The 25,636-nt window shown below is 35.6% G+C and overlaps 1 protein-coding gene across 3 annotated transcripts in view; it reads right to left on the reverse strand.

The window, feature by feature from the left end:
- TFEC (transcription factor EC) overlaps nucleotides 1-25,636 on the reverse strand; it is a 165,851-nt gene that overhangs the window by 50,853 nt on the left and 89,362 nt on the right. The window lies entirely within an intron of this gene.

Below are 25,636 nucleotides of genomic sequence, written 5' to 3' on the forward strand. Positions count from 1 at the left end.
ATTTTTCAGTCATATAAAAAAGATTAAGATTGGTAATAAAGATTACACATATTACTAATTATATTGCTATGAGCTTTAAAGTTGTAAAATAACATTTCATTAAAATGCTGGTGGTAATTCTTTTAGGGTAGCTATTTAGATTATCCTACTGTTCTAAATTAATCCTTTTTAATCTGTATACTTTTATGAAATACATTATTAAGAACACTTTCAGTTTCACAAATATGAATGATCTTTCACACTAGGCAACTGAATGCCAAAGAACATTGTATACCTACAATTGGAAAATATCTCCTGTTCTAAGAAGAGTATGTTGAATGAGAATTTACAACATGCATTAACTAATTCATTTTTTACTTTTCATCCATTCATTCCAAAAGCCTCACTGAAGCACTTACTCTTGTGTTATATCGAGAATATAAAAGAAGTCATAGATGTGATCCCAAGGTTATAGGAGTTTACAATCTATTGGGCAGTATTAATATCAACTATAGTAACAACAACTATAATGATAATAATATTAAGCAACAGATACCAGGCACTGTGCTAAACAATTTACATATATTATTTTATTCCATTCTTGTTATAACCTTAGGAGATAGGTACCATTAGTTAGTATCCCCATTGCACTATATAGGTGAAGCCACTAAAATTTAGAGAGTGTAAATGGCGTGCCTATTATCATTCAGCTACTGAGAGAAAGAAGTGGAATACACAGCCTGTCTTCCTAAACATTATAATATCGGTTCCTGAGTAAATAACTGAAATGTTTACAATGCAAAGCAAAAGCTCCATAATACATGCAATGAAATTAAAAAGCAGTGGCTTTAAAAAACATATTGAAAGAGAAAGTGATTTTAAGTCAGCTGTTGGAAGGAGTGATAGTCCTACACAGCAGGCAAAGGAAAGAAAATCCCAAACAGAAAAGATCAAGATGAAACAAGACAAGAAGTTGTAAGACAGTCACAAATGTTACTCATGCAAAAGAAGTCATAAATACTTTTCTCAAAGCAAGAACACCATTTCCTCTTCAGGCCACTCTATACAGAGTCAGAATAAAATATAGTATGGGACTAACTCTAATTCTCCCTAAATGATTGATTATCTGTGAGGAATTACAAAAGTTTAGCAGGCAAGAGTGAGGACTGTGTTGGATGTTATCTGTTCAACATCTGCAAACTAAGCAGAAGAGTCTAAAAACTTGGTGTAGCATGGGAAGATTCAATGAAATGTGATTATACTGTTCCCCAGAAAAAATCTTTTTGTGGACTTTGTCTTGCAACATGGCTACCAGCTCAGTCACCGTAGGATAAGGAACAAGGCAGTCTTGAGGCCCTCATTCCAGAGCCTAGCTCATGACCATTTCTAGATATATCCTGGGCCAGAAGGGAGCCTACTTCCTTGAAGGGAAGGATCCAGTCATGGCAGGATCTTTAAAATGCTAATTAGACCATGGGCCCTGAATAAGCAGCAGTACTACCCAGGCAGTACTTGTGATGGGCCTTGAGTGAGACTCAGAGACATGCTGGCTTAGGTGTGATCCAACGTATTCCCAGCTATGGTGGGTTTGGGGAGAGACTCCTTCTGCTCGAGAAAAGGAGAGGGAAGAGTAAAGAGAACTTTGTCTTGTGTCTTAAGTAACAGCTAGCCATACTGGGGTAGAGCACCCAGACAGCTCTTAGAGTCCTCAATTCCAGAACTTAGCTATCAGACAGCATTGTTGGACATTCTCTCGGCCAGAGGTAAGACTACTAAACGGAGAGTCCTGAAGCTGGCAGCACTCACGACAAGTTGACTGAAGAGACCTTGGGTCTTGAGTAAACGTTGGGAGCAACCAGATAGTACACACTGCAGGCCTGGGGCAGTAGTAGCTTTGGGAGAGTCCGTAGCTTGTGAAAAGGAAAAGAAAGAGTGGGAAGGACTTTGTCTTGTGGATTGGGTGTCAGCTCAGCTGCAGTAGAAAAGAGAATCGGGTAAATTCCTAAGGTTTTCAACTACAGGCCCTGGCTCCCAGCTGGCATCTCTGGACTAGCATGGGGAGGGGGATCTCATCACCATGAGGGTAAGGACACAATTCTGGCTGACTTTACTACCTGCTGATTGTAGGGCAATAGGGCCTTGAGAGAAACATAAGCAGTAGTCAAGCAATGGTTACCATGGGCCTTGGGCAAAACTCAATGCTGTGCTGCCTTCAGTTCTGACACAGCATAGTCCTATTGGTGGTGTCCAGAGGGGTGCTTGTTTCACTCCTCCCCAAGATCTAGGTAGCTCAGCACACACAGAGGGACTCCATCTGATTGAGAGATTGTAAGGGAAAAGTACCAGAGTCCTTGCTAGGCAACACAGAGAATTCTTCTGGATCTTATCTAAGACCACCAAGGTGGTACATGCATGAGTCTGCAAGAGCCACAGCATTACTAATCTTTAGCTGCCTCCTAATGCAGTTACCACTGCGGTGACCAAGAACTTAGATTACAACATCCAAGTCCTTTTAAATACCTGGAATGCCTTCCCAAGATGGACAGGTACAAACCAGCCCAGACTGCAAAGAATAAAATGAATACCTAACTCTTCAATGCTCAAACACCAACAAACATCCACAAGCATAAAAACCTTACAGGAAAATATGACCTCACCAAATAAACTAAATAAGTCATCAGGAACAAATCTTGGAGAAACAGAGATATGTGACCTTTCAGACAGAGAATTCAAAATAGATTCGAGAAAACTCAATGAAATTCAAGACAAAATGGAGAAGCAATTCAGAATACTATCATGTAAATTTAACAAAGAGATTTAAATAATTTAAAAGAATCAAGCAAAAATTCTGGAGGTTAAAAGTTCAATAGGCATGCTGAAGAACACATCAGAGTCTCTTACCAGCAGAATTCATCAAGCAGAAGAAAGAATTATTGAACTTGAAGACAGGATATTTGAAAATACATGGTCAGACGAGACAAAAGGAAAAAGACTAAAAAAGAATTAAGCATGCCTACAGGATCCAGAAAACAACCTCCAAAGGGAAAATTTAGGAGTTATTGGCCTTAAAGAGGAGGTAGAGGAAGATACAGGGATAGAAAATTTAATCAAATGGGTAATAATACAGAACTTCCCAAACCTAGAGAAAGATATCAATATTCAAGCACAAGAAGGTACTAAAACACCAAATAGATCTAACCCAAAGAAGGCTACCTCAAGACGTTTAATAATCAAACTACCAAAGGTCAAGAATAAAGAAAGGATCCTAAAATGAAAAAAACAAAAATTTTATGCAATCAGTGGTAAGTTGTCATCAGTTTAAAATAATGGGTTATAAGATGGTATTTGCAAGCCTCATGGTAACTCAAATGAAAAAACATTCTGCAGATACACAAAAAAGAAAAAGCAAGAAATTAAAACATACCACCAGAGAAAACTACCTTCTCTAAAAAGAAGACAGAAATAAAGGAAAGAAGGAAGAGAAACAGAAAACAGAGCAGAAAAAGGTAACAAAATGGCAAGAGTAATTTCTTCCTTATTAATAATAACATTGAATGTAAATGGAATAAACTCTCCAATCAAAAAAAAATAGAGTGGCTGAATGGATAAAAAAAACATGCAACAATCTGTAGTCTACAAGAAACTCACATTAGTTATAAAGATACACATAGAATTAAAAGAAAGGGATTGAAAAATGTATTCCATGCAAATGGAAACCCAAAATAGCAAGAGTCACTATACTGATATCAGACAAAGTAGATTTCAAGACAAAAGGTATAAGAAGGGACAAAAAGGTCATAATGTAATGATAATGTAGCCAATCAACAAGAAGATATAACAATTATAAATATATATATGTGCCCAAAACTAGAGCATCCAGATATATAAAACAAATATTATTAGTGCTAAAGAGAGAGACCCCAATGCAATAACAGCTAGAAACTTTAACACCCTACTTTCAGCATTGAGCAGATCATTCACACAGAAAATCAATAAAGAAATATCAGACTTAATCTGAGCTATAAACCAAATAAACCTAATAGACATTTACAGAACATTTCATTCAATGGCTGCAGTATACACATTCTCCTCAGCACATTGATCATTCTCAAGGACAGACCACATAACAAGTCTTACAAATTCACATAAGTCTTTAAAACTTTTTAAATATTGATATCATGTCAAGTATTTTCTCTGGCCACAATGAAATAAAACCGCAAATCAACAACAAAAGGAATCCTGGAAACTATACAAACACATGGAAATATGGAAATATGCTCCTGAATGACCAGTGGGTAAATTAAGAAATTAAGAAGGAAATATAAAAATTTCTTGAAACAAATGATAATGAAAACACAATATACCAAAATGTATGAAATACAGTAAAAGCAGTACTAAGAGGAAAGTTCATACGTATAAGCACCTAAATGAGAAAAGCAGAAACATTTCAAATAAACAATCTAACAATGCATCTTAAAGAAATAGAAAAGCAGGAGAAAGTAAACCCCAAATTAGTACAAGAAAAGAAGATCAGAACATAAATAAATAAAATTGAAATGAAAGAAACCATATAAAAGATCAACAAAATGAAAAGGTGTTTTCCTGAAAAGATAAAATCAACAAACCTTTAGCCAGGCTAACTAAGAAAAAAAGAGAGAAGACACAAATAAATGAAATGAGAGATGAAAAAGGAAACATTACAACTGATACCACAGACATTCAAATGATTATTAGGGCTACTGTGATATGAGCAAGTATATGCCAATAAATTTGAAATATCTAGGAGAAATGGACAAATTCCTAGACATTGCACAACGTACCAAGATTGAACCATGAAGAAATCCAAAATCTGAACAAATAATAAGTAGCAAGATCAAAGCCATAATAAGTCTCCTAGCAAAAAAAAAAAAAAAAAAAAAAAAAAAAAAAAGGCCTATGGCTTCACTGCTTAATTTTACCAAACACTTAAAGAATTCATACCAATACTGCTCAAACTTTCTGAAAAATAGAGGAGGAGGGAAAAATTCTAAACCCATTCTACAAGGTCAGTATTACCCTGATATCAAAAACAGACAAAGACATATCAAAAAAGAAAAGTACAGGCCACTATCCCCAACGAACATTGATGCAAAAATCCTCAACAAAATAGTAGCAAACCAAATTCAACAACACATTAAAAATATACTTCATCATGACCAAAAGGGATTTATCTCGAGGATGTAAAGATGGTCAAACATATGCAAATTAATGTGACACATCATATCAACAGAATGAAGAACAAAAACCACATGATCATTTCAATTGATATGGAAAAAAGCATTTGATAATATTGAACACTTCAAGATAAAAACCCTCAAAAAACTTAATATAGAAGCAACTTACCTCCATACAATAAAAGCCACATAGAATAGACCCAGAGATAGTATCATACTGAGCAGGAAAAAAACTGAAATCCTTTCCTCTAAGATCTGGAACACAACAAGGATGCCCACCTTCACCACCACTATTCAACATGGTACTGGAAGTCCTAGCTAAAGCAATCAGACAAGAGAAAGAAATAAATGGCATCCAACTTGGAAAGGAAGAAGTAAATTTATTTGTGTTTGCAGATTAAATGATCCTACATTTGGAAAAATCTAAAGACTCCACACAAAAAAAACTATTAGAACAGATAAATAAATTCAGTAAAGTTGCAGGATACAGAATCAACATACAAAAACCAGTAGCATTTCTGATTTCAATGTATGCCAACAGTGAACAATCTGAAAAAGAAATCAAGAAAGTAATCCCATTTGCAATAGCTACAAATAAAATAAAATACCTAGGAATTAACCAAAGAAGTGAAAGATCTTTACAATGTAAACTGTAAAACATTAATGCAAGAAATTGAAGAGGACACAAAAAAATCCTCTTCATATTCCATTTTAATGAATTGGAAGAATCAATAGTATTGTTAAAGTGTCCATATTACCTAAAGTAATCTACAGATTCAATGCAATCCCTATCAAAATACCAATGACATTCTTCACAGAAATAGAAAAAAAAAAAGAAAACAGTCCTAAAATTTATACAGAAACACAAAACACTCTGGATATCCAAAGCTATCCAGAGCAAAAATAAACTGGAGGAATCATATCACCTGACTTCAAATTATACTTCAGAGCTATAGTAACAAGAACAGCATTGTACAGACACATAAACCAATGCAACAGAATAGAGAACCCAGAAACAATTCCATAAATGTAAAGTGAACACATTTTAGACAAAGGTGCCAACAACACATATTGGGGAAATGACAGTCTCTTCAATAAATGATGCTGGGAAAACTAGATATTCATATACAGAAAAAAATGACAATATGCCCCTATCTCTTACTATATACAAAAATCAAATTCAAATGTATTGGAGACTTAAATTTATGAAACTACTGAAAAAAAATTAACCAGGCATGGCGGTGTGCACCTGTAGTGCCAGCAAATCGGGAGGCTGAGGCAGGAAAATTGCTTGAACCCCGGAGGCGGAACTTGCAGTGAGCCGAGATCATGCCACGGCACTCCAGCCTGGGCAACACAGCGAGACTCAGTCTCGGGGGGGGAAAAAAAAATGGGGAAACTCTAGGGCATTGGACTTGGCAAATACTTTTTGAGTAATACCCCACAAGCACAGGCAACCAAAGCAAAAATGGACAAATGGGATCACATCAAGTTAAGAAGCTTCTGCATAGCAAAGGAAACAATCAACAAAGTGAAGAGACAACCCATTGAATGGGAGAAAAAATGACTAATCCCTAGTCATCTGACATGGGAGTAATAAGCAGAATATATGAGGAGCTCAAACAACTCTATAGAAAAAATCTAATAATCCAATTAAAAATGGGCAAAAGGTCCAAATAGACATTTCTCAAGAGAAGACGTATTAAACAGATATATAAAAATGTGCTCAACTATTCACAATAGCAAAGACTTGGAACCAACCCAAATGTCCACAATGACAGACTGGATTAAGAAAATGTGGCACAAATACACCCTTCAGCCTCACACTCCTCTCACATTGCCATTTTTTAACTTTAAATTCAAAAAAAATTAAATAAGTAAAAGTAAAGGGATGGAAAAAGATTTATTATGCTAACACTAATCAAGAAAAAGCAAGAATTACTATGTTAACTTCAGACAGAGCAGGCCTCACAGCAAGGTAAGTTATTAGGGATAAAGAGAGGGCCATTACATGTTAAAAAAAAAAATCAATATTCTAAAACACATAACAATTCTTAATATTTATAAGCCCAAAAACAGAAGGTCAAAACACATGATCCCAAAACACATAGAACAGCAAGGAGATATAGAAATGAGTCCACTATTACAGCTGGATAGTTCAACACACTTCTGTCAGAAATGATTGCATCCAGCAGGCAGAAAATCAGTATGGAGAGAGTTAAAGACAACAAAATATCAATCAAACAGACATAATTAATATATAATAGACTATTTACCACCAACAACAGGATATACATCTTTCTCAAGCTCTCATGGAATATGCACCAAGATATACCATATTCTGAACCATAAAAGACACTATACAAATTTAAAAAAAATACAGATCATACAATGTCTGTACTCAGATAATTGAGTTAAGCTCCAAATCAATAACAAAAAGATAGCTAAAAAACCCTCAAAATATTTGGAGATTAAACCACACATTTTTACATTCTACAAGTGAAAGAAGAAATCTTAAGGAACGTTTTAAAATATTTTGAATTAACTAAAAATAAAAACACAACATTCTAAAATTTGTGAGCTGCAATGGAAACGGTGCTTAGAGAAAAATTAATGGCATTTTATGTATATGTTAAAAGAAAAATCTAAAATTGAAAACCTAAGCTTCCAACTTAGGAAACAAGAAAAAGAAGAACAAATCAAATCCAGAGTAAGTGGAAGAAAAGGAATAATAACAATTAAAGCAGAAATCAATAAAGTTGAAAACAGGAAATCAATAGAGAAAGTCAACTAAACCTAAATTTGATTTTTTGAAAAGATCAATAAAATTGATAAACCCCTAGCTAACTAAGAAAGTTAACTACAAATGAGAGAGGACACAACTCATTATCAAAAATAAAAGAATAAATATCTATACAGATCCTATGAACATTAAAGGGGTAATAAATGGATACTATGAACAACTCTATGTTCACTATAATGAAGAATACATATCCTTATGCATTTGTCCAAACCCATAGAATGTACAATGCCAAGAGTGACCTCTTATGTAAACTATGGTCTTTTGGTGATAGCAAAGTATTAATGTAGGTTCATCAATACTCACAAATGAACCACTCTGGTGAGGGTTATTGATAAAAGAGAAGGGTATGCATGTGTCAGGCAGGGTGTATATGGAAAATCTCGGTACCTTCTGCTTAATTTTGCTATGAATCTAAAACTTCCCTAAAAAATAAAGTCCAGTATTAAAATAATGCTTAGATCCATTAACCAAAGAACCAGGGACAGTATGCTTAACGAGTAAACCAAAATTTTTAAGAAAAATTAGAATCACACACATTTATGCAAGTACAATAAAGAGAATAGTTGGTAAGAAAGAGAAAAAGCCATCTCCTGGTTGGAAAAAAAAAAAAAAAACATAATTATAGGGAAATCAATATTACTGATATGATTTGGCTGTGTGTCCACCCAGATCTCATCTTGAACTCCTACGTGTTGTGGGAGGGACCTGGTGGAGGTAATTGAATCATGGGGGCAGGTCTTTCCCATGCTGTTCTCATGATAGTGAATAAGTCTCATGAGATCTGATCGTTTCATAAGGGGGAGTTTCCCTGCACAACTTCTCTCCTCTTGCCTGCTGCCATGTGAGATGTGCCTTTCACCTTCCACTATGATTGTGAGGCCTCCCCAGCCATGTGAAACTGTAAGTTGATTAAACCTCTTTCTTTTGTAAATTGCCCAGTCTGAGGTATGTCTTTATCAGCAGCATGAAAATGGACTACTACGGTGAATTGGTACCAGTAAAGTGGGGCACTGCTGAAAAGAAACCCAAAAATATGGAAGCAACTTTGGAACGGGGTGACAGGCATAGGTGGAACTGTTTGGAAGGCTCAGAAGAAGACAGGAAAATGTGGGAAAGTTTTGAACTTCCTAGAGACTTGCTGAATGACTTTGACCAAAAGCCTGGCAGTGATTTGAACAATAAGGTCCAGGATGAGGTGGTCTCAGAGGGAGAAGAGGAGTTTGTTGGGAACTGGAGCAAAGGCAACTCTTGTTATATTTTAGCAAAAAGACTGGCAGTGTTTTGCCCCTGCCCTAGAGATTTGTGGAACTTTGAACTTGAGAGAGATGATTTAGGGTATCTGGTGGAAGAAATTTCTAAACAGCAAAGCATTTAAGAAGTGACTTGGGTGCTGTTAAAGGCATTCATTTTTATAAAAGAATCAGAGCATAAAAGTTTGGAAAATTTGCAGCCTGACAATGCAATAGAAAAGTAAATGCCATTTTCAGAGAAGAAATTCAAGTGGGCTGTAGAAATTTGCATAACTAATAAGAAGCTGAATGTTAATCACCAAGACAATGGGGAAAATGTTTCCAGGGCATGCCAGAGACCTTTGAAGCAGCCTTTCCTATCACAAGCTCAGAGGTTTCTGAGAAAAAAATGGTTTCCTGGGCCAGGCCCAGGGTCCCCATGCTGTATGCAACCTAGAAAATGATGTCCTGTGTACCAGCTGCTCCAGTTGTGACTAAAAGGGGCCAAGGTACAGCTAGAGCTGTTGCTTCAGAGGGTAGAAGCCCCAAGCCTTGGCAGTTTCCACGAGGTGTTGAGCCTACAGTGCACAGAAGTCAAGAATTGAGGTTTGGGAACCTCCGCCTCGATTTCAGAGGATGTATGGAAATGCCGGAATGCCCAGGCAGAAGTTTGCTGCAGAGGTAGGGCCCTCATAGAGAACCTCCACTAGGGCAGTGCAGAAGGGAAATGTGGGGTCAGAGCCTCCACACAGAGTCCCTACTGTAGCACTGCTTAATGGAGCTGTGAGAAGACGGCCACCATCTTCCAGACTCCAGAATGGTAGGTCCACCAACAGCTTGCACTGTGCACCTAGAAAAGCTTCAGACACTCAAAACCAGCCCATGAAAGCAGCCAGGAGAGGGGCTACACTCTGCAAAGCAACAGGGTTGGAGCTGCCCAAGACCATGGGAATCCACCTCTTGCATCAGTGTGACCTGGATGTGAGACATGGAATCAAAGGAGGTCATTTTCGAAATTTAAGATTTGACTCCCTGCCAGATTTCAGACTTGCATAGGGCCTATAGCCCCCTTTTTTGACCAGTTTCTCCCATTTAGAATGGCTATATTTACCCAATGCCTGCTCCTTCATTGTGTCTAGGAAGTTACTAACTTGTTTTTGATTTTACAGGCTCATAGGTGGAAGGGACTTGGCTTGTTTCAGATGGGACTTTGGACTGTGGACTTTTGCGTTAATGCTGAAATGGGTTAAGACTTTGGGGTACTGTTGGAAAGTCATGACTGGCATTGAAATATGAAGACATGAGATTTGGGAGGGATGAGGGGCAGAATGATATGATTTGACTGTGTCCCCACCCAAATCTTACCTTGAGTTCCCACTCATTGTGGGAGGAACCTGGTGGGCGGTAATTGAATCTTGGGGCAGGTCTTTCCTATGCTATTCTCATGATAATGAGTAAATCTCATGAGATCTGATGGTATCATAAGGGAGAGTTTCCCTGCACAAGCGCTCTTCTCTTGTCTGCCGCCATGTGAGATGTGCCTTTCACTTTCCACCATGATTGTGAGGCCTCCCCAGCCATGCAGAACTGTAAGTTGATAAAACCTCTTTCATTTGTAAATTTTCCAGTGTTGGGTATGTTATTATCAGCAGCATGAGAACAGACTAATACAATTACATATACAAAATACATGTATTTATGGTTTTACTGTTTTGTGTTTTTCTATCTTTTTTTAGACAGGAATTAATGCAGGAGTTCTGACTACCGAGATAACTGATAGAAATCTAGAGATCCATGGGAAAGCAGCCTAGGCCATAGAAAAAAGTCAGATATCACTCTCTGATAATAGCAGGTGAACCCAACATAAAGATGATTTTAGGGTATTTGGTATCTGATTTAACATCCCCAAATTTGGATCAGTCTCAGGAGGTTTAACTCTATAACTCATCAAAGATTTAGTCAGAAATTAATTAAGATTAACTAAATGTTATTAACTTACCTATTTGCATTTGAATTGTAAAATCTCCTGGTAGGCGGGGAAAGTTGTGGAATAATGTGGACCAGCCAAGCAATGCTGGCTAGTAAGGCTCTCCATGCCCCCACATGGAGATATGCTTATTTTCACAAAATGGTTTACAAATTATGCTCCTAGATACATGACTTATTCCCACAATTTACTTTCTAGTGTTCTACGCTGTAGTCTTTTGACTTAGTTCTTGAATGTGTTTCAGATCCTACTAGGTGAATAACAACAGAGACAGCATATTGTATAAGAAATTTAAGAAACAAGCCATGCGTAGTGGCTCATGCCTGTAATCCCAGCACTTTGGGAGGCCGAGGAAGGTGGATCACGAGGTCAGGAGATCGAGACCATCCTGGCTAACACAGTGAAACTCCATCTCTACTAAAAATATATATATATTTAAAAAAATTAGCTGGGCGTGGTGGTGGGTGCCTGTAGTCCCAATTACTCAGGAGGCTGAGGCAGGAGAATGGCATGAACCTGGGAGACAGAGCTTGCAGTGGGCCGAGATCGCACCACTGCACTCCAGTCTGGGTGACAGAGCAAGACTCTGTCAAAAAAAAAAAAAAAAAAAAAAAAAGAAAGAAAGAAAGAAAGAAAGAAAGAAAGAAAGAAAGAAAGAAAGAAAGAAAGAAAGAAAGAAAGAAAGAAAGAAAGAAAAGAAACAAGTGGGTAGTTGTACCAAAATATTCTGAAGGATGCCATCAACTCCATGATTCTCTATTTTATAAGATTGTCAACTTGCATCATATCTCCTTTCATATTGTGATAACATCCTACAAATGCTTTTAAATGTAATTTCATATTTCTATAGGCTTATATTAATTTTAGCTTCTTTTAAAATGTTTTCTATACAGAAAGCATACAATAATGGTAAAAGCCCTCAACTAATTCTTTCAACATTCACTCAGCAAACATTGAGTGAGTCTGTGCTTTGTTAAAGCCAGTCCCAAGGGAAAGTGATTCCTCTCCAGAAAGCTTGGCTGTGACCTATATGTCACCACGCACCTGGAGGCCACTTATCTAAACCGAGGGCAAAGAACCTGGGAGGAGATGACTCCGCTTCTTGGGTACTGGCCTTTTGAAACTCAAAACTAAAAAGTGATGGCAAACATCAGACAAGCAATTATCTCAATAACAAGATTTTTTTCACTATTATTATGACTAGCCAATCAAATTACCAAAGCAAACATAGGTGGCTACCTAATAAGCCTGTTTATACCATCAGCAAGAATATGACCAGAAATATTAACAGGCAGAAATAGATTTACTCTAAGTAATTACCTGGTGATAGTAAATAAAAACATATACAAATCATCAAATACATACACACATACGTGCACATAGGCACATACACATATCAAAAAGCAAGACCATTCCATTCACTATAATATGACAGTCCTTATTTAATTTTGTTAATTTTATACTAAGCTTGAATTTAATAAATGAACTGAAACTTTGAGCTTCAAAAGTGAGTAATAGGTAACTATTAATTATGGTCTTGGTATCAGAGGTATATAAGAGGAAATCTATTTTGGGGGGCTTATGAAACTACTACCTACTAGGTACCAACTCATAAAAGCCACATGACATTTGTTAATGTTCTGCAGTAAAGATTAATAACTCATTTCTTCAAATCTTTCTTTCCTCACAGCAGTCTGTGGATATGATATACCCATAAATCTCATCTTGACTAAAACTTAAATTATACAGTCAAGCTTGTCTGATTGAGATATAACTACTGAACTAAAGTAGAGCCCGGTTCATCAAAAGTTTTACTTAGGTTTCTGAATAACTGTCAGCATATTTCAGCCGAGTATTATATAATCCAAAGCTATTTAATGGATAATAATATAAAATGTGATTGTAACATATTCCTTCAGTCCCAATCATTTGAATTTGGATAATTCCACTGGTGTGTCTTTGAGAAAAGATCCACACTTAAAAGACTAAAAAGACATGAATACTATTAAGCAGAGTTTTTCTAATTCAATAGTGTTCTAGCAGTAAAATTCTTGCACTCGACGAACACTTGAATTTGGTCTATAAAGTCTAAGCTTCCCTTACAATTTCATCTACCTCCATTTATACATGCATTGATTTGTTTTGTTTATGATAGTTTCTCAGTAAAATTACCATGTTATACCTTTAAAAGAAACAAAACAAATACCAGCAATTACCATGGTTTGCTTAGGCTGATCCATTTTTTAAGAGTATGAGTAATTTTTTAAGACATAAACTTGAATTAAGAATCACATCAGAGACTGACAACTTCATTTTGGCCTAAAAACAATACAACAGCCATGCACATACTAAAGTCAACTGTTCCCATCATCAATAACCAAAATAAGTTAATGTGAAACATTCAGAAAATGTAAGCAATGATACTTAAAATACACTTGACAATGTGCTCACAGTTTAGCATTAATTGAATCTGCAAATATTTTTGAGTGTCTACTACATACCATGTTTCATATTACTAAAATGGACTTGAGATATAACAAACAAAACAGATATAACCCACTCTTCATAGAATTCACAGTATATTCGGGGAGATAAATATTTAAACATACAACTATAACACAATGTGACAAACTCTTGAAAGTAAAATGTGTCTTATAATCAAGCAGAAACTAGATAAAACAGGAACAAGTCATTCAAGTGAAAGTCAGTTCTTGCTAGTAATTTTACTGATAGATTCATTTAACAAATATATGCATGCCTATGTACAATAGGCACTTGAGTGGGCAGAGTGGTAGGCACAGTCAAACATGGTCTCTCTCCTCACGTAGCTTATAGGCAGGGGCAGATGGAAGAGACAGAGTTTAATCAATCACACAAATGACTATAAATGGTTAAGTGCTACAAATGATAGGAAGGAGAAATGCACAGGACTTTGAGAACACAGGAAAAGGACATTATCTACACAGAGGTCAGGGAAGATTTCCCTGAGGATGGGATGATAGGGCTTGAACAGGAGGGTGAACAGGAAGTAACCACATCAAGAGTATAGTAAAAAGCACTTCGGAGAGATGGAGCAGTATATGCAAAGATCCTGTGATGAAAGGAAACAAGGTGAGAAAAACACACTGAAAGGAGAGAATGGAGCTAGAGCAGAAAAATGATGACATGGTCCGAAGGGGTTGTAGAGGCTAGTAGGACCAGCCCATGCAATCCTTTAGGTATATAAAGGTGTCTTATTTTCTTCAATAAAAGGAGGGGCAAGTAAAAATTTAGTCAGATAAATACTGAAGAGTAAATGAGGGAGTCCAAGAAAGAAAAAAGCATTACTTGAATGAGGGTCATGTTATGAGGGTAAAGTTGTGATGTGGAGACAAATCGCTAGATTCAAGAGTTGTTTAGAAATAGATTAAGGAATGATACCTGAGTTCCTGGCTTAAGTAATTGAATGAACAGTGATGTCCTTTACTGAGAAGACTGGTGTTTAGGAAAGAATAGAGAATCATTAATTTGGTTTTAAACATACTGAGTTTTTGAAGCCTTGAAGATGTCCAGGAGGGGAAATGAAACAGGTAGCTAGATGTGTGTGTCTGGAACTTGGAAGTGATATATGGGCCATTATAATTTACATGACATCCACACTTCAGTGACAGGTGAGATGAACATTGAAGGAAGAATCTGCTTGGAAGACAAGAAGGCTTAGAACTAAATATGATGGATTCCTAACTTCTAATTACACATAGGAAAATCTATTCTGATATTAAACTTTATTTTCCCCCTTTTCCTGATTGAGTATTTTTGCACATTTTGCAAAATTGTTGTTTAAAGTCTGTGCATGTTATGCTGCCAGGTAAGTAAGTTATCCTTAATTAAATAATTATTAGTTTGCCCTATTTCAGAAATTATGCATTCAACCCTTTGATATAGATATACCTTTATTTTCCTAATCCAACACTATTATAACTTTCATGTTAGCAATCCTCAACCCCTTATCTGCAGCCCTAAAATCCAAAAAGCCCTGAAAACCAGAGGGATTTGTTAAATCAGCACAAGCCCATTAGATGACAAAATCATTCAGGAAATAAAGTAAAGCTATTCACAGTCTTTCTTTATTCCAGTTAGAGTAAATATTCATATGCTTTGCAGCAGATGTATTAATATGTTAGATTATGGGATGCTCCCTTAGGCCCTTCTGGGAGTGTCAAGTAATAAATAATGTTGCACCACATTACTTTTCTAAATCTAAAATATTGAGAACTCCAAAACACATCTAACCCTAGGATTTTGGATAATACATTTTGCACCTCTTTTTGTTTATTGAGTAAATAGCACCTGGAAAAAACTATCCTGAAAGCTTTGAATACATATTATCTCATTTAATTTCATGACCTCATAAGATGTCATGATATCATAAAACTCAAATAGGTCTCCACAATTATTTTTTAAAACTTCTCTGTATATAAAATTGTTTACGCTTTTTATAAATTATAATATATCAAAAACTCAAATTGAAATTGATTGTATGCTATCTATTGAAGAAATCACTTGAAGAACTGTCCTTTCCAATTCAACAAACCAACTGAATGAATGAAACATATAACCTTTTAATAAGAATTAATTGTCCAAGTATTAACAATATTATATGTTTATATTACTAAGCATATTTATATTTAGAACTTATGAATTGATGTGGTTTTGATATTTGCCCCTCCAAATCTCATGCTGAAACGTTACCTCCAGTGTTGGAGGTGGACCTAGTGGGAGGTGTTTTGGTCATGGGGGTGGATCCCTCATCACCGGCTTGGTGCCATTCTCATGGCAATGAGTGAGTTCTTACTAGATCACTTCACAACAGAGCTGGTTGTTTAAAAGAGCTTGGAAACTCCTCTTCTGTCTCTTTCTGTCTGTCTCTTGCCATGTGACACGCCTGCTCCCTCTTCCCCTTCTGCTATGATTGTTAAGCTCCCTGCAGCCTCAGCCAAAGCAGATGCTGGCACTATGCTTCCTGTATGATCTGCAGAACCATGAGCCAAAATAAACCTCTTTTCTTTATAAATTACCCAGCCTCAGGTATTCCTTTATAGAAATGCAAATTGGACTAATACACGACTGTATTTAAATAAGTTAATATTACAGTTTATATGCTTTTTAGAAGCTTAAGGCCATCTACAATTCGTTTCCTATAAAAGTGCAAATGTACAAGTTAATTGCTTCAACTAGATTCAGTAAAATTTCTTTAAATTTCTATTCAAAAAAGTTTATCTGATTGCATTAGAGCTTAAACATTAATATTTATTAAGAAGGCTTTTACAAAGCAAAAGACATTTTACTTCAGAAATCAACAATTGTGTTTAGATGATGTTTTACACTTCACAGATACTTTTAAGTTAAAACAAAGCTCTCATGTCATGCTTAAATGTACTATTTTTCATCCTCAGTATAGTGACCTTTTGATATCACTTTCATTATGAAGTTGTGAATGTTCTTTCAAGGATGCAGAGAATAAAAGAGAAACAAGACTGACTTCTTTAGAAAGTCATATTTCAAATATCGGAAAAGTCATCAATGCACTTTTTAAAAAAATCTACATGCTCTAAAATAGATCTAAAGCCATAAATGGGAACATCTGGGATAAAAACCCAAAACTTACTGTAATGTTTGCCATCTCTTATAAAATTCTGTTGCAAATATACTGTATTTATTATTTGTATTATATCCTAATGCTGGATATGGAATATCAATGCACCATCAGCCTATTCAGATATTAAAAAATGAATACACAGGCTACAAAATATAGTTGAATTTATAACAAAGAAACTTATACATTTTCATGAGAATAAAAGGATTGTCAAGGTTTATTTCTGAAAAAAAAAAAAACCCAAACAATTCAAATGGTCTTATACTATCTTAGGCTGGAAAACTTTTTATATCCTTATTTTATGGGTTGATATATGATCATCAATTAATGAAGTCATTTTTATCATAATAAAATGTCATGATTAGAACTGCAGTATTCTAGTCTAACCATTTTCTAAAGAATATGATTGGGGCATTTTAGGTAGTTAAATATTAAAATAATCTAATTGAAAATGAGACTTTTTGATTATTCATTTTGATTGACAAACTGCAGAAAAATGGGTTTCTTTCCTAAGTACATTTCTATTACTCAATTTTGGTAGATATTACCAGTATTTCTGAGTAAAAGGTAAAATATACCTGTCTTTGTCTTACTTAACTAATAAATACAATTATTCTTGAATTTTTATGTTTTAAATGCACCTGTTATTATTATCAATCAAATTCCTCAAGTACTATGCTTCTTGAGGAAGGAAAGGTGTTCAGTTACGTGGTTGTCATAGCTCCATTTTCCCCTTGTAACCAAACAACAATGTTCTTTAGAATTAAAGAAGCACACTTTTGATTTAAATTATTTATAGTTATAAAAAGAACATTAAACTGGAGCAGCAATTCATTGAGAAGACTGATCACAGGACCTGATGGACTAACTGACAGCCTCAGAATGCAAAACAATAGCCACAGTCGTGAGGTGAGCATTCCAGTGACTTAACTTCTACTTTCATTTCATCTATTAAAAAATACTGGACCTCAGATGAATTATCAGACTTATTGACAATCACACAAGCAACAGGTGAACTAAACTGCATGTATTTTGATTGTAATAGGGTATTCTTTCAACTGTAAGTTACTTATTATCAGTTAATAAGTATAATGAAATTTAAATCCACTCTTCATTACTAGGAAAAAAAATGTGTTCTATATAGATAAACAAATATGAATCAACTGACTTCACTTTCTGGTAGAAAAATCCTTTGGAGTTGCTTTCCAAATACAGGTGGAACTTGACCACCTATATTTGATCACCTATACTTGACCACTCACGATTTTTTGTTGTGTCTTGTGTTTCATTTTGTTTTGTAATCACCATGTGCTGCAATATCTGGGTTCTTCATACTGTACAGGGCAATGTTACAATTGAAATCTACCATCAGAAAATATTAACTTTAGATGAATGTTTATTTCTTATAGGTGCTTTCTTCCACTTTAGTCTCTAAATTATGTAATAAAAATACACTGAAGAAACCCAGCCTTCTTCTCCAGGAGAATTTTAGTTTCTTGAGACCATCTTTACTATTATCTAAATGTTTGATTTCCTGAAAAATCTCTAACTCCCTTTCACAAGAAAGAAGAATGAACAAAGAGAGAGGGAGCAGGAGGCAGAAAATAATATTATTTTCAGCTTGGCTTATCCTGCATAAATACCATGATTACGCTATTTATTATCTGTAAACTTCTTTCTTTGAGAGGTAACTTTAAGAAATGAACAAGTGTATATAAAATGTTGGAAACAACTAAAATGATAGAAAATTTATTTGTAAGATTTTTCGTTTGTCTCAAATACTTTTGAGAGACACAGAGAAAATAAAAATGCTAGATAATGTTGTAGCTTTTGAATATATGGAAAATGTTTCACTGTAACTTCATAGAGGAGGACCCAAAATTCTGTTTTCCATACTAATTTGAGCTTACAAACCAACCTAAAAAAAGAAAAAAAATCATTAAAAATTTACAAATTAAAACAAAAATATTTTTGAAAATGTATTTGTTTTAGCCCTTTTAATCTTTTTCTAGTTACTTGCAATTTCTTTGTAGCAGGTAAAATAATACCTCCCCACCAAAGATGTCCACATCTTACCCTAGAACCTGTGGATAAGTACATTTACATTATACAAGGAGTTTTGTATGTGTGATTAAGTTACAGACCTTGAGATGGATAGATTATCCTGGATTATCGTGCATGGCCTAATATAATCTCAAGGGTTCTTATAAGAGGGTAACGGGAGGACCAGAATCAAACAGAAGGTGTGACTGTGGAAGTAGGTATCAGAGTGATGTGGAGCATTGAGTCAGAGTGTGGGCAGCCTCTAGACGCTGGAAAACGCAGGCAAGCACGTATTTCTCTAGAGCCTCCAAGAAGGATCTAAAACTTCCTGACACTTTGATTTCAGCCCAGTGAAACTCATTTCAAACTTCTCTTCTCTGCAACTGTAAGATAATAAATTTGTGTTGTTTTAACCACTAAGTTTGTGGTAATTTTGTTACAGCAGCAATAGAAAACTAATATATACTTATTATTATTATATATCATTATAAATATTTTATTTATAATATAATTATAAATTATTAGAATTCTAACATATAAATCTGAGTTTTATTTTCTCATTCTTATAGCACTTGGAATGTTGCTGATGGCTTCTAACAAACACGTTTCCTGGAAATGCTGACGCCATGGTATTTCCCCATCATAACTGAAGTAACTTGAGGAAAATTCTGACAAAGGTCAGTTTCCTAAATCAAATGCCTTGAATCAATCCCTCAATGTTATTAAATGCTCTAGTAGTAGAAGTTATAAAGGAAAAAAGTTCTCTCTCTTTTTCTCCCTTTCTTTCTCAGTATGATCTGAAGAAAGTGTAGATGAGAATAAATTAAAATAGAAAATAAAGCAGAAGCTAGTACTACCTTAAGCTTTGTTCTTAAAGCCCGATGACACACTTGAGGCTATTAGTAGGATAATAATGTGATCAATTAGCATTTCAGAAATATCCCTCAGGCAATAATATAAAGGGGGAGTTATTGAAAGACCTTACTGGGCAAAAGGACAAAAAAAAAAAAAAGAAGAAGAAGATTTGTGAGCCAAATACTACCAATAATATATAGGAATTAAAGGAAAATGTGTATAAGACTTCTGATTGATTTATACATGGGATGAAGGGAAAGGAAGATTCACATATTATGTATTCCTATGAAATGGGAAGTAGAGCAGAAGATGGCACCAAACAAGAGAATAAAAGTGAAAGCAAAATGTTGAAGGAAAGAAGAAGAATTCAGTATTGGGCTTAATGAAATGACAGCCTGTGGAACATGTAAGGGGGAGGTCTAGTTCACAGCTAAGGTATGCAGATTTAGAGACACAAACTTGGTGGCCAGTTTAGAATTCACTGCATCAGGGTTTTAGATAAAGTCACTCAGGATGAAGAATTAGAATTAGAAGGACAGAATGTTAAGTAAAGGACTTGAGGAGTGTCAATATCCAAACAGTGAGAGAGACTAAAAGAATCTTAAAAAAGTATTACACAAGGCAAGTCAAGAAAGACAGAATACTATCACAAAGCTAATGTAGGATAGCGTTTCAAGAAAAAAAGTGGTTAACAAAGTCAAATGCCTCAGGGATGAGGGAAGAGAAGGAGCAGAAGATATCCCCAGCAGACTGGGAAATAACTGGGTCACTGGCAGCCCTCAGGAGAATTAGTTCAGGGACTTGGTGAGAACAGAAATCAACCTGCAGGAATTGGAGGAACTTTGTGAACTGTCAGTGAGGAGACCTCAGGGCTCAGCCTAGGCACCTTCTCCTTTCTCTCCATGTTGAATAGGTGATCACCCAACTATCCAGCTTCTTCCCATACCGCTGTCTCTCTCTCCTATGCCTACTGTGGTTTCGCCATACTGGACTTTTACAGTTACTGCAATGAGACAAACACTATCCCCCAACAGAGCTTTCACACATGCTTTTCCTACTGCCTGGAATGCTCTTTCTTGGGTTCTACAAAGATCTGGCTTCTCTCTTTTCAGGAATAGGTTACAATGTCTTCTAACCACTGTTTAAATAGGTCCTTCCCTAATATATTTTTATTTCTGAACTCTCATAGTATTGGCATTTTGTGATTAGTTATTCATATATTTTATTTTATGTATTACCTGTCCTACTGACTACATTCTAAGCTGCTTTAGGACAAGCAATTTGTCTCTCTTTATTTATAACTGGACTTCCAGTGTTGTGCACAGCGTTTGGCAAATATTAGGTTCTTAGTAAATATTTATTAAATGAACAAATCAGCGAATGAGGAAAAAAGACAATAACAGTAATAATTACCACATATTAAGTGCTTATATATGTCAAGACCTGTTGCACACATTTTACATGTATTAATCTTTTAATCTTCCTAACAGCCCTATGAGGTAGGAACTTTCACTATCCCATTTCAGTGATGAGTTTACTAAGATAAAGAGATAAGTAATATGCCAAAGGATGCATAGCTAGTACAGCCAGGATTTGAAGGCAGGAAGTCTGATTCCAGAGTTCATACTCTTCACCTGCTTTAAAGATTTCAGAATGCCTGATCATAATCAGAAAGAGAAATCTTGGGGGCTTCAGTTATTATAGATGGTTCCAGGGTTAATGGATGAATGTGAGTGTGTGTGTGTTTATAAATGGAGAAACTTTACCAACTTTATATGCACAGACTAACATGTTATTGGAGAGAAGTAGAAGATACAAGCAAGAAAGGGTGACTGATTAAGAAAGTGACTGAAAAAGCAGGTATAAGTGAGACCTAACACAAGGAACCTAGCTGTGGGGGATCATTCTTTTTCTGTGAAAGAGGAGAAAAAAATAGAGTTGAGACTGATAAAGATATTTTAGATTTCTGGGGTGGAAGTTGAAGATTTTAAGTTTTTATTAGATTTTCTCAATAAAGTATAGGCAAATTTGTCTATTGAGTGTATGGGGAGAAATGATGACGTATGAGGCTGAATGAGAGAAGTCAAATGTACCAAATATACCAAATGGAATGGCAGATAATGGGCTAGAACAATGCCGGCTGGATAAGGTAGAGGCCCCAACTGAGATGGAAGACCACCCACTGGTTTGTAAAAGCAAGAATCTGCATGTTATTGTGGGACTATCTTCCCCCACAGCGGCTTGGAGGCTGAGCTGATAGGCTGCACTGGTCATGGATGGTTAGGTAAAACAGAACAACAGGGCAAGAAGTGACTCGAATTATGAGAACTGATTTAATCATCGCAAGAAAAGGTAAAGGCTGGATGTGTAGGGAGCAACGGCCAGGCCAAAGAATGAGAAAAATATATATATAGCCAATTAGGAGACTCCATCAGACCAAAGAGAGTGTATAGAGAGTGAGAGAGCCAGAGAGCTGGAAGGCTGAGAGCTATGGCCCAGCCAAAAACATTGGATCACTCTGAAAGCTCCTGGGCCTGGGAAACAAGGCACCCCTCAATCTGCCCTTGTTAACTTTTACAACAATTTCATCTTTCCCTTCAATTGCTCACTAATTCTCTAAAGGAACAACTCAACATTCTCATAAGTGTCTGTGCTTGTATATTCTATCATAAAAGATTTATTGGTAAACTTGTCTACCAACCATACCTCCTCTTCTCAATGGGAAATTATCCCCAAAGGTTGCAGTGTCCAACATGGTTTTAGTCCTCTTTCTTAAGGTTTATAGACTATCTTACAATGAAAAAATTCCAGCCATCTTCTTAACTTTAAGCATAATGTTTTCATCAGACTAAATAAAAAATCAGTGATGTATTGCACAGATAATTTGGTTTCTAAATGTTTCCATCATTTAATAACTTTCACCAATGGTAACATAATTTATGTGAGTGTGCTCTATTATTGAAACTGAATATTTTAACACACAGCCACAGGATTATAAAACAAGCAGACAACTGGCATAGAATCCAAAGAGAACAGTGAAAAGAACAAATAAGACACCCATACAGTATTTTGCTATTTACAGAGCACTTTCTTAACCATTGGCTTATCTAATCCCTTCTATAATCTCTTATCTGATCCCTTATGATTAGGATTCCTTATTTGATGCATTTTATTGATGAGCTAACTAAGGCTCAGAGAGATTAAGCAACTTGTGTGCTACTTCAATAACTTGCTTAATCTAAAAATCAAACCAAGTCTACTTTCTTCTATTCTGGTGAACTCTTCAATTTTAAAAAAATATATTAATAATAATAGTAGCACAAATTGCTAATAAGTACTGAAAGTTTGCTATATGTCAGGCATGCTATTTAGAGCTCTGCCCGCCTTGCTTCATTTAATCCTCGCAGCAAAGCCAGTGAAGTGAGCTACCTTATTCTCTACATACTACATAATGCCTGAGAAAGTGGGGCCAGAGGATAGGTTAAGGACCTCTGAAACAAAGCAATAATTCAAATCCACACTCACTACTCACTACCGAGTCTTTGTTCCTAATCACTTAGTAATTATGAAAACAAAGATTTTGCTTTTCAAATTAACATTTTTTTTTTGAAATAAGAATACCTTGTGCAGAGGAGGGAGCAATCCAATAGGCTCTGTGAACTGCTACTAGGGAGATAAATTTGGACAGTACATTTTTATAGCTTAAGAAAATAGTTCTGAATGTGTGAAAGATTTGAAGCATCAGGATGATCACTGAAACATTATTAATAATGATTCTATAATATAAAGTACATATAAAATTTAAATATATGCCCCAGTAGTCTCCCTGTAGCATTCTTTAATCTGTGGGATTGGATTTAGTTCTCTCTTTTATTCAGGTCAAAGGGCCTCTTTGCTAAAAATAATCATAATATAATTAGAAAGCATAAACCTGCAAAGCAAAGCTAACATGTTTCCTTTCCTTGTTGTAATCACAGGACAAAATTTTTAAATAGAATACATAAAGTGACTCTAAGATAAAATGTGACTGCTTAGCAATTTTAAGAAAAGTGTCATTATTTTAAAGTTATTACTGACACTGTAGCCCTAAAATCTATCTAATCGTACCACTGGATTTATTTTTTTTTTAAGTACAGGAGATAGCACCTAAGTCCTGAACATTTAGAAAACATATTCACAGGAAAAGTTAAAATTTTAGGCAAATTAAGGAGCAGCACATGAATAAGACTTTCAAACAATAACAGGATCTTTCAAACTCTCAATACGAATACATTAGAATATTCAACCAACATAAAACAGACTTTATAAAAATGTGCTTACAACAGACAATAACCTCATTATGTTCTCCTTATAAAATCCAACACTATAATATGAGAATAAATCATTCCTTCCATCCTCATAGTGTTATTTTTGTCTTGCCCAAACCTAGGAGCTTATATTAAAGTAAATTTTCTAAAGGAACATAAGAATTGATATATAAAAGCATTTCCTTTTAAAAAGCCAGGAAAATAATAATTCCAACCAAATTCTCTTTCCTCTCATAAAAGGTTTTGTTTAGAGTTTGTTGTTTTCTTTCATAGCTTCTTCTTAAAAAGAACTACCATTAAAGGCAAGGTCAACTTTGCTTACCACAAGTTACAAATGACTGAATTGGTAACCCAATATCTGAGAAGTCATTTGCTGTTATATATCTATTATCAATGCTTCAGAAGAGTCAGAGGATAATGCCTTATTTGGACTTGGCCACATTAGGGGAGAGTTTCAAACTTCTTGAACTCTGTATGTGCACAGGTGAAAAATGTGATGGTATTGTAGCCTATAAATACATTGTCAGCTCTAGCAAGCAATGAGACATCTCACTCTGGAAAGTCAAATGCTGCAAGGTGTCACTTTCAAACTTCTCTCATTGGTCCCAAGAAAATAGGTATACATTTCAAATACAGTTATTTAAAGTAGATTCTGGTATAAAGACACCCACGTCCTCCAAAGTTAAATTTTCCAGTTAAACTGTCTCCAGTCAATCTGACCACTTCAACCTGACAGGCAAGCCAGTCAAATAAGCAGTCAGTGGGCCAAAATCTGTCAAAATGGTTTTCTTAACTGGTGATTGCTTTTTGACTGACTTGAGCAGTCAAGTTAATCAGAACAGTCAAACCAGGTTTCCAGTGTATACAGTTTTAGCTCTTCCTGTTTTAGTAGGTGTCCCCTGTTTATATATTTGAAGGGAGCTTTATTAAGTCATATTGTTTAAGAGAAACAAGTCAAGAAAGTTGTGAGCACTAGTTTGACAATAAGGGCTCCCCCTAGAGTTGGTCCTGAGATTCAGCCCTGGGGAGAACAGGCTTATTGGCCCTGCTTGAGCGCTGTGAAACGCACAAGGGGAAGGGGTGGCCAGGAGAAAAGCACTATAGAAGTACCCGCGTGCCCACCTCTTGACATGTCCCGGTTAGAGGACTGAGACATGTGTCCTCCAACAACGGAGAGATAAGGGAATGGGTTCACCATATTTTTGGAGATTTATAAAAAGACACTTAGAAAGAACCCAGTGGAGAGTTTGATGACATTGATAGCCAATGTTGACAGTGGTTTTCCATTCTTAAATAGCCATTTTTGTCTAGAGAAAGAGAAATTTTAAGAATCCCCTTAATTTAAAAATAAGGTTGAGGGCAATTTAATTTCTCAGCTTTCACAAATGACAACCTTGAAATGCAGTCTAATGTGTGTTAAAAAGCATTGTTTGAGCAGCATTTAAGATTGCAGATTTGGGAATTTGCCCGCCTAGTTTCAAACCTGGGCTCCCACTGACAAGCTATATGCCTTGGAGCCACATATTTCCTTCCTTGGATGTCAAGTAGCCTTCGCTTCATAATGAATAAAATTAAACAACTCAAC

Source organism: Chlorocebus sabaeus, chromosome 21, assembly GCF_047675955.1.
Source record: "Chlorocebus sabaeus isolate Y175 chromosome 21, mChlSab1.0.hap1, whole genome shotgun sequence".
Classification (NCBI taxonomy): Eukaryota; Metazoa; Chordata; class Mammalia; order Primates; family Cercopithecidae; genus Chlorocebus; species Chlorocebus sabaeus.